This window comes from Heterocephalus glaber, unplaced genomic scaffold, assembly GCF_053883595.1.
Source record: "Heterocephalus glaber isolate CG9 unplaced genomic scaffold, H.glaber_assembly_v1.0 deba00001481, whole genome shotgun sequence".
NCBI lineage: Eukaryota > Metazoa > Chordata > Mammalia > Rodentia > Bathyergidae > Heterocephalus > Heterocephalus glaber.
The window spans coordinates 19,046,554-19,063,403 of NW_028258317.1; the positions used below are offsets into that span (position 1 = coordinate 19,046,554).

A 16,850-nucleotide genomic window follows, 5' to 3' on the forward strand; every position below is an offset into this window, starting at 1 on the left:
ATATAAATTTTTTTTTTTTTTTTTTTTTCCGTAGCGAGGATTGAACTCGGGTCCTTGCGCTTGCGCAGCAGGCGGCAAAACCACTGAGCTAAATCCCCGGCCGTATTTGTATAAACTCTTTATCTGGTAGAATTCATCTGGGCCTGACTTTGTTTTTTTAAAAATTTTTAAAAATTTTTTATTTTTATTTATTTTATTTTATTTTTTTAATTAAATTCTTTTATTGGTACATTGTAGGTATACAACACAATTACATTTCTCATTGGGAATTGTACCTTTACATAATGCATCTTGGTTCTTATTTTTTCCCCATTCCTAGCCCTCCCTTCACCACCTCCACCCTTCCCTATTTACAAAGACTTTATTTCCATTTTGTCCATTTCTCAGCATTTTTCCTTTTCCTTCTTTCCTTTCCCCTGCCCCTCCCACTACCCCTACCCTTTTGAACCTTTTCTTCCTATTTTACATTATCGATTATTCATTCTAATCATTGGTACATTTTAGGTATACAATAGAATGACATTCATCATTGGAAATTTGCACCTTTACATAGTCTCTCTCGGTTCTTATTTTTCCCCCTTGCCCAGCCCTCCCTTCAACCCCTCCATTCCTCCCTATTTACAAAGATTTTGTTCCTATTTTTCCATTTTCTCATATTAATCCCATTCCCTTCTATCCTTTCCCCTAGCCCTCCCACTTCCTTCCCCTTTGCCCCTTTTCTTCCTATTTCACGTTACCTATTATACATTGAGTCCTTATTTACACTTTCAGTTTCTCACACCAGAGAAACTATTCGGTATTTATTCATGTGTGTCCTATTTATTTCACTTAAGAGTATCGCCTCAATGTGCATCCACTTAGCTATAAATGTCTCTAATTTCTCATTTTTTATGGCTGAGTAGTACTCCATTTTATAAAAAAAAAACACCACATTTTCTTTATCCAGTCTCCAGTTGATGGGCATTTGGGCTGTTTCCAAGTTTTAGCTATTAAAAACTGTGCTGCTATGAACATGGGTGCACATATATCACTGTGCTATGATTCTTTTAATTCTTTGGGGAAGATCCCCAGCAGTGGAATAGCAGGGTCAAATGGGACTTCCAGTCCTAGTTCTTTGAGGTATCTCCATACTGATTTCCACAGTGCTTCACCAGTCTACATTCCCACCAGCAGTGGAGCAGGGTTCCTCTTTCCCCACAGCCCCGCCAGCATTTGTTATTGGTTGATTTCATGATGGCAGCCATTCTTTCTGGAGTGAAGTGGAATCTCAGCATTGTTTTCATTTGCATCTCTCGAATGACCAGTGATGTTGAACATTTTTTCATGTATTTATTTGCTATTTCTACTTCTTTGTCTGAGAAATGTCTGTTCATTTAAGATGCCCATTTTTGGATTGGGTCTTTAAATTTGGGAGGTCTGATCTTTTAAAGTTCTTTATAGATTCGAGATAGTAGACCTTTGTCTGAGGAAGAGCAGGTGAAGATTTTTTCCCACATTGTGGGTTGTCTCTTCACACTGCTGGTGGTTTCTCTTGCTGTGCAGAAGCCTTTTAATAAGAAGAGATCCCACTTGTTAATTGTTTGTGCTAGTTCATGGGCAACTGAGGTTTTGTTCATAAAATCTTTTCCTACACCGATGTCTTCAAGGGTTCTACCTAACCTCTGTTCCAACTGGTTCAGTGTTTCTATTTTACTATTTAGATCTTTAATCCATTTTGATTTTAGTTTAGTGCATGGTGAGAGATACAGGTCTAGTTTGAATCTTTGGCAAGTTGAAGCCCAATTTTTCCAGCGCCATTTATTAAAGAGGCTATCTTGCCTCCAGTGAGGGTGTTTGGCTCCTTTATCGAAGATGAGATGACTGAGTGTGTCTGGCATTGTTTCTGCATCTTCTAATCTGTTCCACTGGTGCTCAAGTCTGTTTCTTTGCCAGTACCATGCTGTTTTTATCACAGTAGCTTTGTAGTAGAGTTGCAGGTTGGGGATTGTGATACCCCCTGCCATGTCTCTGTTACCTAGAATTGCTTTTGCTATCCTGGGTCTCTTCTTGTTCCAAATGAATTTTTGGATTGTTTTCTCAAGGTCTATGAAGTATGCTGGTGGGATCTCAATTGGAATTGCATTAAATCTATATAGCAGTTTTAGAAGTATGGCCATTTTCACTCTATTAATCCTTCCTACCCAGGAGCAGGGGATGTCTGTCCATTTTTTGATATCATCTTCAATCTCTCTTTTCAGAGTGCCATAGTTTTCAGAGAAGAGGTCTTTGATTTCTTTCATTAGGTTGATTCCTAGGTATTTCAGTTTTTTGGATGCTATTGTGAAAGGAATTATTTGCCCTATTTCTCTCTCGTTGAGTCTGTCATTGGTGTAGAGGAAAGCTATTGATTTTTGTGTGTTGACCTTGTAACCAGCTACTTGACTGAATTTGGTTATTAAGTCTAGAAGACTTTTGGTGGAGTTCTTGGGGTCTTCTATATAGAGTATCATGTCATCTGCAAATAATGACAATTTGACTTCTTCATTGCCTATCTTTATTCTTTTTATTTCTTTCTCTTGTCTAATTGCCATGGCTGATGTTTCCAGAACTATATTGAACAAGAGTGGTAATAGTGGACATCCTTGTCTTGTTCCTGATTTTAGTGTGAAGGATTTCAGTTTTTGACCATTTAGCATGATATTGGCTGTTGGTTTTTCATAGATGGCTTCTATCAGTTTGAGGTAGAGACCATCTATTCCAATTTTTTGTAGGGTTTTTATCATAAATGCATGTTGGGGGGCCGGGGATTTAGCTCAGTGGTTTCGCCACCTGCTGCGCAAGCACAAGGACCTGAGTTTGATTCCCAGTACCAAAATAAATGCATGTTGGATTTTGTCAAATGCTTTTTCTGCATCTATGGAGATAATCATATGGTTTTTGTCCTTGGCTCTATTGATATAGTGTATTACATTGATTGATTTGGGTATATTGAACCATCCCTGCATCCCTGGGATGAATCCCACTTGATCAGGGTGTATGATCTTCTTGATGAGCTTCTGCATTCTGTTTGTCCTTATCTTATTAAGGATTTTTGCATCTATGTTTATTAGCGAGATTGGCCTATAGTTCTCTTTTTCAGTTGGGTCTTTCTCTGCTTTGGGGATCAAGGTGATGCTGGCTTCCAGGAATGAATTTGGGAATATTGCTTCCCTTTCAATTTCATTGAAGAGTTTAAACAGTAGTGGCAGCAGTTCCTCTCTAAATGTCTTGTAGAATTCAGCAGTGAAGCCATCAGGGCCCAGGCTTTTCTTAGTTGATAAGTGTTTAATTACATTTTCAATTTCATTGGTTGATATTGGGTTGTTCAGAATTTTTAGGTCTTCTTCATTCAACTTTGGTAATTCATATGTATCTAGGAATCTGTCCATTTCTTCTGTGTTGTCCATCTTATTGGTGTATAGGTTCTGGAAGTAGGTATTGATGATCCTCTGGATTTCTGCTGGGTCTGTTGTAATTTCACCCTTTTCATTCCTAATTGCATGGATTTGGGCCTTTTCTTTCCTTTTTCTGACAAGGTTGGCTAAAGGTTTGTCAATTTTGTTGATTCTTTCGAAGAACCAACTCTTGGCTTCATTGATTTTTTTTTTTTTGTATCGTTCTCTTAGTCTCCATTGCATTGATTTCTCCTCTGATCTTTATAATTTCCTCCCTTGTATGAGCTTTGGGGTTGTCCTGCTCTTCTTTTTCTAGAAGCTTGAGGTTCAGCATCAGGTTGTTTAATTGGGCTCCTTCTGTTTTCCTAATTTGCGTATTCACTGCTATGAATTTCCCTTGTAAGACTGCTTTCATTGTGTCCCATAGATTCCGATATGTTGTATTGTCATTGTCATTTAATTGAAGGAACTGTCTGATTTCTTCTTTAATTTCCTCTGTGACGCATTGGTTATTCAGAAGTGTGTTGTTTAATTTCCATGTGTTTATGAAATGTTTTGAGTTTCTTTTGCTGTGGATCTCCAATTTCATCATTCTATGGTCTGATAATATACAGGGGATAACTTCAGTTCCTTTGCACTTACTTAAACATGTTCTATGTGTGAGTATGTGGTCTGTTTTGGAGAATGACCCATGTGCAGCTGAGAAGAATGTGTATTCTGATTTTGTGGGGTGGAAGACTCTGTAAACATCTGTTAAGTTCATTTGTTCAAGAGTTCGATTGAGTTCTAGTATTTCATTACTTATTTTTTGTCTAGTTGATCTATCCATTTGTGACAGTGGGGTGTTGAGATCCCCCACTACAATTGTATTAGTGCATATATGACTTTTCTTGTCCGTTAGTATTTGTTTTATATAGTTGGGTGCACTAGTGTTTGGTGCATAGATATTTATGATTGTCATCTCTTCCTCTTGGATTCTTCCCTTTACAAGGATGTAGTGTCCTTCTTCGTCTCTCTTAATCAGTGTTGGTTTGAAATCTACTTGATCTGCAAAGAGGATAGCTACTCCTGCTTTTTTTCGGGTTCCTGTCTCATGGAGTATTGTTTTCCACCCTTTAACTTTCAGTCTATGAGTTTCCTATTGAATTAAGTGTATTTCTTGTATGCAGCATATTGTTGGATTTTGCTTCTTGACCCATTCTGCCAGTCTATTTCTTTTGATTGGTGAATTGAGACCATTAACGTTGATGGTTATAACTGAAAGGTATTGACTTGTCATTGCCATAACTTTTTCTTTTTGTTGGGTTCTCCCCCTTTACATTTAATTTCTTGTCATGCCAGATGGGTTCATTCTGCTTTGCTTCCTGGCGTTGTGATCCTCAATGTCTGTTCCTAGGATATTGTGTAAAATTTTTTGGAGTGCCGGTTTGGTATTCATGAAGTTTCTAAGGTGCTCTTTGTCATGAAAGTATCTTATTTCTCCATTTTGAAAGATAGTTTTGCAGGGTACATCAATGTGGGTTGGAGGCTGTTTTCTTTTAGGGCTTGGAATATGTCACTCCAAGCTCTTCTTGCCTTGATGGTTTGTGTTGAGAAGTCTGCTGTGATTCTGATGGGCTTTCCTTTGTATGTGATTTGTTTCTTTTCTCTGACTGCTTGGAGAACTTTGTTCTTCTGTTGAGTTTCTGGAATCTTAACAATTATATGCCTATGTGTAGATTTTTTTTGATGAAGGCTATTTGGAGTCCTATATGCCTCACTTATCTGTATGTCAAGCTCTTTTCCCCTGATTGGGAAGTTTTCTGCCATTATTTCTGTGAAGAGATTTTTTATGTCATCTCCACACTCTCCTGTTTCTTCATTGAGCCCAATCAGTCTTATGTTATTCTTCTTTGCATCATCTAGCAGCTGCTGGATTGATTTCTCATGTTCCCTTATAATTTTGAAGCAATTTTTCTTTTCCTGGTCACTAATTGCTATCTTATCTTCTATATCTGAAATTCTGTCCTCACATTGGCTCATTCTGCTGTGTAGACTTTCAGTGGAGTTTTTCATGTCCTGGAAATCTATTTGCATCTGTCTTATGGATTCCATTTGTTTCTTATGTTGGGATTCCATCATGTTCCTGAGCTCCTCTCTAGATTTATTAATCATGTCTTGCACTAGGGGCACAATTTCTCCTGTTATCTGAGAAATTATTTCTGATTTCATTTTTTTCCAGATCCCCTTTTGTTGCCAGTTAAGTGGGTCCAGGTGGTTGAGTATCAGAGTGTTCCATCTCATTTCCCTTTGAGGTTGCTGTAGGTGATCTGGAAGTCTGGTTTTGAGACTTATTTTTGTGTTTTCTCATTTCGACTGGGCCACGGGGCTGTTAGCGCCTGCACGGATTACCTCCTCTGAGCTGGGAGAGGTGGGACAGGGGCCGGGAGCAGCCGTAGGGATGGTGACCCAAAAGCCCTTTCCTGTGGGCTGGGAGCAGCGGGAGGGATGGTGGCCAGGAAGCCCCTTCCTCTGGACCAGGAGCAGTGGGATGGCGGCTCAGAAGCCCCTACCTCTGGGCCGGGAGCGGTGGGAGGGATCGTGGCCCAGAAGCTCCTTCCTCTGCGCCAGGAGCAGCGGGACAGAAGGTGGCCCAAAAGCCCTTTCCTCTGGGCTGGGAGCAGCGGGAGGGATGGTGACCGGGAAGCCCCTTCCTCTGGGCCGGGAGCAGCAGGACTCAGTACCTTGGTCTGGTGGTCTGGTGTCCTCTGCGTCTTTGTAGTGTGGTACCAAGTGGCTGCCTGTCTGCAGCGGGGTGATTCGGCGTCTTCCGCGCAACTCGGGACCTCTGTAGGGCGTGCACAGACCTGCCTGTCTGCCGCAGGCTGATTCGGCGTGTTCCGTGCCACTTGGGATCTCGGTAGGGCTTGGGCAGACCTGCCTGTCTGCAGCAGGGTGATTCGGCGTCTTCCGAGGGACTCGGGACCTGGGTAGGGCGTGCACAGACCTGCCTGTCTGCAGCAGGCTGATTCAGGACCTCCTTTGTTTTGTTTTTGCAGAAGTTATCACTTGTCTTTTACAGTGGTACCTTGGGTACAGTGGTACCTCAGGTTCTGCGGAGGTGTGACTAGTATCAGAAACAGTGAGTCCTGAACAAGTTGTTTTGGCTGGAAAGGGTAGCGAGTCAGGAGGCAAACAACACTGACAAGTTCTAGCTTGTACAATTGAGCACCAAACAAATGATAAATACCAGGATAACATTTTCATGTCAACATGATCAAATTTGATTGAGTTTCAAAGTATTCAAGTTCCAAGGTGTGGCTGTCTTTTTTTAAAAATTTAAAACATTTTTCTTATTGCTTGTTTCTCTTACTGCTTATTTTCTTATTGCTCTTTTTTCTTATTGGGGATTGACAAACTTAGGACTTTGTACATGCTAAAGAAGTGCTCTACACTGAGCTACATCCTCAGCCTGTCGTTTGTCTTTTAACTTTATTTCTGGTATATTTGGCTATGTAGAAAATTTGAATTTTTGTTTATTTAAATGGTTTTTTTCTTTATGACTTCAGATTATTTTCACACTTTGAAAGATATTCATCATCTCAAGATTGTAAAATTTCTTTTCCCATATATTTTTCTAAGTTCATTCTTTAATGTTTTAGTATTTGTCCTTGAAAATAAAAAGTGAACAGAGTACCTGTTCAACCCCCCATGTGTTCCAAGAAGCCTTCTATCATACCCTTGGGATCCATCCTTTCCAAATTTATCACTGATGCTAGTGGTTGAGAATTAAAATGTGAAAATTTAGCTACTTGTATTGATAAAGCTGTAATAATCTGTAAGCTTTTAAGTTCTGTGGAGTAAGGGGAGAAAGCAAAGTAATAGTTGTTGGACATTTATTAGTGCTAAGCACTGTGATAAGTATGTATATGTAATATCTCACTTGCCACTTGAAAGGAAGACATGAGTATCCCTACCCCCTTAGAGGAAGAAATTAGAGCTGACTGCATTTAAAGTGGTTCTGATACCAAAGGCATTGCCAGGAATGCATAGCTGGCTGACTGCCCAGAGGGCCCATAGGGGCATTAGACTTTCTATAACCTAAGGTCTGGTTCTAGCTGGAGGAAGAAGGATATACAGTACAGGGCTTGTAATTAGCATTGCAGGCCCAGAAATTCATCAGGGCTGCAAACTGATCAGAGGGATTAGCTGACTGAGTAACACAACTCCCTGGGAGACAGACTTACATGCTAGGATGCTAAGTTTTTGCTTTCCTGGAAAATTGGAACTGCTGTCAAGTGGGTTAGAATTCTTTGGCTGCAGGCAGCCCTATCAGGAAGGCCCCACAGTATAATCAGGTAGCTGATAGGTCAAAAGCTGGAGTAGGCAAAGTTTACTTCGTCAAATTTTGGCAGATCCATCCCTGCAATATTGCAGGCCTGCCTCAGGACTTTGGTCTCCTCTAGGGCATCACTGCCCCCTCCTCCACTCAAATCCCTGAAAGGGTACATCCAGCTCCACCTTCTGTTTGTTTTCTTGCTTTCCATCCTCCCTTCCTCCCTTCAGGAGGCAGACACAGTGCCACTGAGATAAATCCCCAGCCTTAGGAAGCATTTCTATTATCTACTGGCTTTTTTTCTTCTCCTTTCAGTACTAGGGATTGAATTAGGCCTACTGGGCCTAGGCCTGCTAGGGATTGTATTAGGCCTTTGCATTGAACTATACCCCCAGCCCTTTTAATTTGTTCTTATTTTTAAAATTTTTGAGACTGGGTCTCACCAAGTCACAGAGTTGCTCAGGCTGTGCTCAAACTTGTGATCCTCCTGCTTCATCCTCCTAGAGTGCTGGGATTACAGGCATGTGCCACCATGCCTGGCTTGTATCTGTAGGCTTTACAATAAATTTTATCAGTTGTCTCAGTAATGTCCTTTGTCGTAAAAGAAAATCAAGAGATCATGAGTTATACTCAGTTATTATGTCCCCTAGTTTCTTTTAGTCTGATACAGTTTCCTAGTCTTTGTATTTCATTGTTGATGAGTACAGGCCAATTAATCTGTAAAGGTCCCACTGTTTAGGTCTGCTGTTTGCTCTTGATTAGGATTAGGTTATGTACGTTTCATGGGAATACTCTAGAATGATGCTGAGTTCTTAGTGCAATTATATCTAGAAACACATGCTATCAGTTTGTTCCCTACTGACGATGTGAACTTCGATGATTTTATAATATATGTTCCTGTTGCTCCCCTTTATCTTATAGGCTCACATTTTGAGGTTATGTAAATCCTGTTAGTAGGATCTACTGGTGATTCATACATGAGACAGTTATTTATGGTGGTTGGTGATTTCTTAATTCTACTGTACTTTTATATTTGGTAGTTGGCATTGTGTAAAGAAGAGCATCCCAATGAATTAATTCACATATCAATGCAGACTATGCATTCTTATGTTATCCAATAGGTTATAGTTTTTTACTGTCATTTTCTGATGCTACCTTAGATTTGGCCAATGGCATCCCCTTCTGGCTGGCTCCTTTGTCCTTTTGATACATACTGTTGTTCTTGGAGTAACTTCTTTTAGGTACAGCAAGATGTTCCAGGAGACTTTCTTTTCAGCTTAGGGACCAAACTCAGGACTCTGTGCTTGCGGGGCAGGTGTGGTGCCACTGAGCTAAATCCCTGGCCCTTCTTTGTGAATCTTAAGGGTGTTTTTGAGGAATTTTGTGACCTCTTTGGCCTTCAATTTCCTTCATATGTAGTAGTTCAGGAGGCCTCTAGCCCTGGGCTGGAAGGATTTTTTAGTTTCTGTCTTTCTTTTTTTGGTACCTGGGATTGAACTCTGGACCTCGCGCTTTCGAGGCAGGCGATAGAACCACTGAGCTAAATCCCTGGCCTGGATTTTTTAGTTTCTAATTGGAGGTGGATCCTGATCATGATTTTACATCCTTAGATTTAGTCCTTGGTACCTTCGGTGACAGCATCCTGGACTGAGTTACTGCTTGAGGTTTTTCTGGTGCTCTTATAGCTCACCATCAAACTTTGAGCGTTGGGCTTATTTTTTCAAGGAACAAGTGGCGTTGGGTGAAAGGTTAGTTTGGTGTGGCATTCATTGTGAGGCTTAGAAGAGGAAATGCAACATTTTCATTAGGAAGTTAGGTCATCCATTACCAAAAACTAAAATTATGGGCCTAGAACTTGGAGGAAACTTATTTTTAAATTAAGGGTGGAAGTGTGCCTGTAGCTGATGAATCAGGTCCTATACCTGGAGACAAAAGGCATCATTAGAGCTAGAAAGGGGTGTTTTTGCTCCCACTTTGGTTGCAGATATGTAATTAGGACAAAAACTTTAGATTCTAAGACAGCAAAGGCAAGATGGATCCCTGCACTGTTAGCTCAGCTTCAGAACTCTGAGTTGAACAAATGCTTTGTTTATTTATCCTGCTGTGCCAGGAACCATCTCAAGAACACAAGGAATGAGACACAACTCCCTCTCTTGCAGGAGGCAAGCAGTTAGACTGGTGCCCCTCCCTAGCTAGCCAGGCTGTAAGGCAGGCTTGTGGAAGGGCACTTTGGCATGTAGAACAGGGACTGTTTGGTTCAGGGAGGCTTGGGAAAGTTTTGAAGAGGGGATGACATTTGGCTTGGACTCTGAAAGGTTGTTACTTTACCTCTTTCATGAGTTTTTGATGTGACTTATAAGAACAAATACCCTAAAAAGGACCAACATGAATAAGTTAAAATCAGAAAAAGGAACTTAAAAGATTAAGACTGAAAAAGGGTTAAAATGTAGATAATCAGATCATTCGTCCTGACAGGGTTATTACACCTGACCCTTTGTAAAATCCCAAAGTGAAACATTTTCTATTCTGTGATACCCATTATCAAAGAGGGGAAATACACAGTAGTTCCGTTGTATAGGTTGTTTCTCTTCCTCCCTCCTCCTCTTCCTTCCATGTTGGAGAGCAGACCTAGGGCCTTGGACATGAATTCTAACACTGAGCTAAACCCCCTGCCTCAAGCTTTTCATGGTATATTCATATTTAAAGAGCCTCTCAAGGGTGGAAGGGAGGTGGTGGTTAATGAGTCAACCAGTAAACTAGCATTTCTTAAAATATAGGCTATGGGGCTTGCATTATTCTAGGGCCAGGGTTTAGCTCAGTGTAAGGCTCCAGGTTCAATCCCTAGGACCAAAAAGGAAAAAAAAAAAAAATTACCCAGAATGCTTGTTAAAATGCAGTTTCCTAGGCCCTAGTCTCAAGCTAATCAGAATCTCTGATGAGAAGTCAAGAATCTGTAGCTTCGCATACTTCCCCAGATGATTCTTCTTGAATCATACAATTTGAGAGCCAGTATGAGTGACGGATTGAAACGACACCTGTAGTTTGAAAGTAAACTAGAGTGCTCAGCCTTGGAATAGGCCCTGGGTAGGACTTTAGTAGAGAGAGACAAGGTGTAAGAAATGGCAGTTCCACCGAGGGCTGGTGTGGACACTTTCGGGTCATATTTTGGGAGACTGCAAAGTGGGGCTCATCAGGCATGTAACAGGGCTGCTCCTGAGCATGGAGGAGCAACTGGCCCCACTTGGCCACCTGTCCCAGCTGTGTCACTCTCTTCTGACAGGTTCCTTTATTTTTTGAACAAGTAGTTTGCTTTTCTCTACATCTCCGAGTTGTAGGGTTCTGAGACCACAGATGTGTTCTGTTTCCTGTTGAAAAAGTGTTTCTTTCCTGGGGTCTGTTGTGGCTTGGGCAATGAGTTGGCAGAAAGATGAGTGGGTGTTTAACTTGTATTCTTTGTGTGCACCGAAGATGTATCATATCAGCAGTAGGAACAGGTAATTCCTGTTTTTTGGTAACTAATTTCTGTGTTTTAAAATCTTTATTTCAGAAGATGGGGGGGGTCATGTTTCCCATTCTCATAAATAGTTTAAAATATTTATTGTTCAATTTTACACTTGATCTTAGCCAAAAGGCCAAGAAGCAATTCAATTTTAAAGATATAAGTGAAAGTATAAAGAAAATGCCATGAACATCAGATTTAAGAATTACAGTAAATCATTTTCAGAACCTTTGAATCTTTTTGAGTTAGATTTTAAAACTTGGTGAGGGGTGATTAACATGGGAATTATGAGTCCCTTCTGGTGGCTCTCTGTCCTATATTATGACATCAAGTTTTCTTATGGTTTATTGAAACTCTTTGTTGCTTGTGTCAATGGCAGAAAAGCAGGGAGAATGGGTATGCACACCCATGAAGTAAAGACTTGTGTGTTTTGTGTCCATGGTAGCCAAGGGGGCTCACTGACAAATGAACACTGGTCTTTGTGTCTCCTCCTGCCCGCAAGGAGCTGCAGGGCCCAGTTGAGGCAACTGCTTCTCTGCAAAGCTTTCCTTGACTCTCTCCCTGGCCCTGAAGTTGATTTTCCTGCTTCTGTGCCAGTTCAACCTGTTCTTACCACTGTTACACTTACCATGCCATTTGATTTGTTGGTTTCCCTGACCCCTTAGGGGAAAAACTTAACCTACCTCCCTCCTCTGCATTCCTGACATTTGCTGGCATATGGTAAGTAGTAACTGAGTGCGTATTAGAATGGATATGGTACTGTGAGTACTTAGGCTATGTGGGTGAAGAATAAAAATTACCTCAAGTGCTTCCTAGGGGAGTGATATTTGAGCTGAGGTCAGGCAGCTGTTGGATTTGGTGATATCAAAGTCCTTAGACACCTGGAGAGCTTGTCCTCCACAAAGTAGTAAAGACCAGGTTTGAGATGAGCCCTGTGTAGTATATAGTGCTTCTTATTTCTAGTCTAAGGACCCACAAGGGACACCATGTTTTTGCAGAACCACTGCATGGGAATCTTTCCCAAGCCCAGGAATTTGGCAGTAGTGCCTACTTCACTCCACCTTTTTGGAGTTGGTACAGACAGAAATAGCCACCCACATGAGCCTAAAGAACAGCACTGTAGTTGGGGACATGATATGAAGAGGGACTATGCATTGTACTGTCAGATCTGAGACCTGGACCAGAAGATATTCCAGTATCCTGGCTGTTCTTTTTTTCCTTGGTACCAGGTATTGAACTCAGGACTTTGTGCTTGCAAGGCAGGCACAGTGCCACTGAGCTAAATCTCTGGCCCTCCAGTATCCCAGGTTTAAAACCACAATGTTCTGGGCTTTGCATAGTTCCCCGAATATTTTATTATTGATTGATTGATTGATTGATTTGTACTGGGGATTGAACTCAGGACCTTGTGCTTTCGAGGCAGGTGCAGTACCACTGAGCTAAATCCCCTGCCCCCAAATATTTGATTTTATTTTGTTTTTTTGAGAGAGGGTCTCACCATGTAGTTTAGGCTGGCCTCGAATTCACGGTGATTCTCCTGCTTCAGCCTCCTGAGTGCTGGGATTACAGGCATGTGGCACCACATCCAGCATCCAGATATTTTAATTTCTTACTCAGGACATTTTTAGGAGAAATTCAGTGGCCTGACTGCCAACAAAGGATTTAAAAAAAAAAAAAAAAAGAATTAAAAATAATCCAATGTCAAAATCTATCATGATTGTTTAATAAGAAAAAGACTACCAAAAAAAAAAAAAAAGAAAAAGACTACCATACTTTAACATTTAAAAAGTAAGAAGCACTTAATCTTAGAAGAAAGGGTGTTCCTGTATTTTGTTAGTTTGATGAAAACCACCTAAAGGTTTTTACTTTTGTCATTTCTTCTCATTCTGGTGAAACATTGTCACGACCCAGCCTCAGAGCAGGGATTGTGTCCTGAACTACTCACTGGCCTGTCAGCCTGTTTTGCTGAGGTTAGAGGATTGAACTGTGGCTCAGCCAGCATGGAAACCAGGCAGGAGTCCATGGTAGGCTTGGCTTAAATAGCGTGGCTTGATAAAGCGGCATGTATGTGTTTGGGTTTGCCATGCTGGGCAAGGGAATAGTGGAATTTGTATGAGTTGACCTCACATATTGAAGTTATTGAGCGACTTACACGCAAGGCCATGACCTGGGCTCCCAGCTGAGAGACTCATGTGGCGGGGCTTGAACTGGAGGACAGCTCACATCTGCTCATCTGCTTATGTAACCCTGCTTCCCAGTTCCCAGAGCCAAGAAAACACACAAGCCAGCCCAGCAGGGCTGAGGACTTGTGGTAGCAAAAGCCATGTGCCGCACAGCAAGGTTGCCTTGGCCTACCTAGCCTGAGGATTGTCATGAAGCCCTCAGCTCTTTGTATCCTTATCCATGTCCCTGGAGCCCCAGGCAGTGACTTTGAGACCTGATAACGGGTCTGCATGATTCTGAACAGTGGTGATCATTGCCCTCCTGGAATGTGAGTTCTCTGGATTTTTTCCTGAGACTGAGCTAGGTGTGCAGTAGAGGTCAGCCCCTGAATTGTGGCAGGAGGTGTGCAGGGCACTCTTGGAGGCCTCCTGGCTGGCACTGGACCCACGAAGGCATTCAACTCCAGGTTTGATTCTGTTGTATGCTCTTTAGTCTCAGTGGTATGAGCTGCAGGATTCCTGGAGTTGTGGAGGCTTCAGACAGAAGATGGAGAAGTATGAGTAGAGAGGGCAGGACTGGGGGTCAGCTGTGCTCCATGTGTTGGAGGCATGATGGGGATTGAGAGAGGGCTGAGAAGAGAACAGGAGTTGGATCCCCCGTACCAAAAAAAAAAAAAAGAGAGAGAGAGTGAACAGGAGAATGAGAAGAAGCTGTTTAGTGATTAAGCTCTGCACAGAGCCATTGGAGAAGCAGTGGTGAACCAGGGTAATTTTCATTTAGGTTGTGCTGTGTGCTCAGCACAGAGCACCAAGGAAGCAGTAACTGTCTTGCATATCTTTCCTGCCTCAACCCAAAACTCTTTGGCTGGCACAGTAGGCTGTCGGTTGGTACCCAGAAGGTATTGATTGAAACAGATTGAAAGTGGTCTTGATATATCACAGGGAGTGTTTGCATTAAACAAACATTTTACAGTAAAAACTCTGGTTTTGTATTTGGTAAGACTCCCATGGATTGTTGGGGAGACACAAGAGAGAAACACAAAGAAATAGTTTGGAAAAAGGTTGGGAAGTGGAAGATGGATAATCCACGTATCAACTCCCATACTGGGTGTGCAGCAGTGTGAGTGGCTGAGGGAACCATGGTGAGAACCATGTGAGGGTAGAGGTTAGGTTGTAGGTGCTGATGGGCCGGCTTAAATGAGTTCTTTTGGGGCAAGTTGAGTTTAAGGTGACCATGACACATAGCTAGCCATGTCCTGTCTCTCCATAGCTCTATGGGCAGGAGAAAGAGAAAGAGGTGTGTGTCCTATAGATGAAAGTAAGCCCTACATGGGTGAGAGTGAGAAGGAGGAATGTCTAGGGACAGTGAGAAGAGATGATGGCATAGATGGACATCAAGGAAAGAGGCTGAGACTGCATAAGTAGTAGGTGGGCACTTCGGTGGGTATGGTGTTTGGTGATCAGGTCTGCTTTCTACCTCTCCCATCCAGGGCACTTGTTTCCTATCTTTTTTGGTGATTCATGCCCTCTCAGTGGCAGGTAAGAATTTTCAGGAGATCTTGGTTTGGGTCCTTGTTCTCTTTCTAGTTTATGGAGTATCTCTGGGCATGCCAGGGCTTTGTGACACCTTAGAGTTCATCCAGTCGAATCCTTGCAATTTATAAGTGGACCAGTATCCTGAGAGTGGATGTGCTCGTCCCAGGATCATCCAGCAAATCACTGGTGCAGCTGGACCAGGACCTACGCATCCCCTCTCTTGTGTGGGGCTCTTTACCTCAGGACCACCTTTCTGCAACCTGTGCAGAGAAAACATTTGGACACTTTTCAGCCTGCAGGTGTCTGCCCTGGGCAGGCCACACGTGAATTCCTGTCTTCTGGGTTGGTTTCAGAAGGTATGAGTGAGTCTTAGGGTAGCAGTCCAGATGCTTCTTAGGTTCCTGAAAATGAGGTTATGTTTAGTAATACCTTCAGAACAAAAGATAGGCTGGGTTGCAGATGTTGAGGGGCCCTTTTAGTGAGAAGGGCCTAGTGATGGACCTTCTTTTCTTCTTTTTAATGAGTTCTTTCTATCACGGAGCCTCCCAGAGATCTTTGCCAGGGTGGGAGATTGAACACCGTACGCCAGATGGACCTTGTGGGAAACAGTGGAAATGGTGGGAATCCCTAAGGACTCTTATTGCCTGAAAGTCTTAAGGCTTGTGAAAATGAGCCATGCAGCTCCCTCTTGCCCAGCTTGCCTAGTTAGAATCACCTATGGCAGTGGTGGTGAACCTACAGCCTGCATGTCACAATGGGCTGTTTATATTATTGAAAACTCTAAAAGGTTTGCCATCACTGACTAGAACTTGTTAATTATCCATTTAAGTCCTTTCCAAGACATGCTAAGTTGTACTTTCTAGGGGAGGGGCCTGAGAGTCCATATTCCAGTTGCCTTAGGAGATTCTGATGATAGGGAAAAGCTGGTCCAGGTTGACCACTAATTTAGTCCTGGATCACAGTTCTTGCTCCCCTGAGGGCAGCCTAGAAGGTTGGAGTTGAGTCAGCAGTAGCAATCCCATGGGAGACTAATGTACGAGGTCCCCGGCCTCCAGGAGGAAGGATTTGGCTAGGGAGGAAGCAAGACTTGCAGCTTTGAGGATCTTCTCTGCCTCGGCGGTGTGCTGCCTGAATTCTGTGGTGATAAAGCCTAATTGAGGCCTGTCTCATACAAAAGTTCCTGGTTCAAGGAGGGAAGGAAAGGCATTTCTGGCAAAGGGAAGGGTGGGCATAAGCATGATTTATAGGAGTGGAGACAGAGGCAGGCAGCTGACTAGAGGGCCTTGTTGCCTCACTGGGGGATTTGGTCTTAACCTTTTATAAGAGCATACAGCCTTAAGCCATAGGATGCTTTTAGTGGAAAAGTGATCTAATTAGAGCTGTGTCTCAGAAGAAAATGAACTAATAGGAACAGGTCCTGTGATGATGGAACTCTGTTACTGATGGTGGGGAGGGGTTGTGGTGTGATATGAGGAAGGGCAGGGAGGTGGCAGCTGCCAAACTGCACCTGCTGTCCGGAAGGAGGAGAAGGCTGATAGTTTCTTTTTCTCAGGCTATTTTGTTCCAGGAGGGTGAGTGATTCCTGGGCACATGGAGTGCACGAGGAGCCACGTGCTTTTGCTCAATGGGGCAGACTTAGGCCTGCACACTGGGCTTAGGCAGGGGTGGGTGGATTTCACCACTGTGTTCCAGGTAAACCTTGATCTGAGCTTGTGGTTAGCATTCCCACCTGTTCTATAGGTTTCTTTGTTCTAATAGCTAGTTTGCTTCACAGGTGAATATGGTTACAGTATAGTAACAGTTCCCCAAATGTGTTCTCTGACAAAATAATTCTGTGATCAAGTAAGTTTGAGAAATGGTGAGTTAATAAAGTGAAAGGGGTTTCTTGACTGCAGTTTCTCAGAGCAGAGCCTTTGGTATGGATT

General features: G+C 42.4%; 1 protein-coding gene and 1 pseudogene across 2 annotated transcripts in view; one reads left to right on the top strand and one right to left on the bottom strand.

Moving 5' to 3' along the window:
* B4galt1 (beta-1,4-galactosyltransferase 1) overlaps window positions 1–16,850 on the top strand; it is a 53,982-nt gene that overhangs the window by 14,090 nt on the left and 23,042 nt on the right. The gene's annotated exons all lie outside the window — the stretch shown is intronic.
* On the bottom strand, window positions 11,283–11,372 carry LOC147825859 (U2 spliceosomal RNA; annotated as a pseudogene).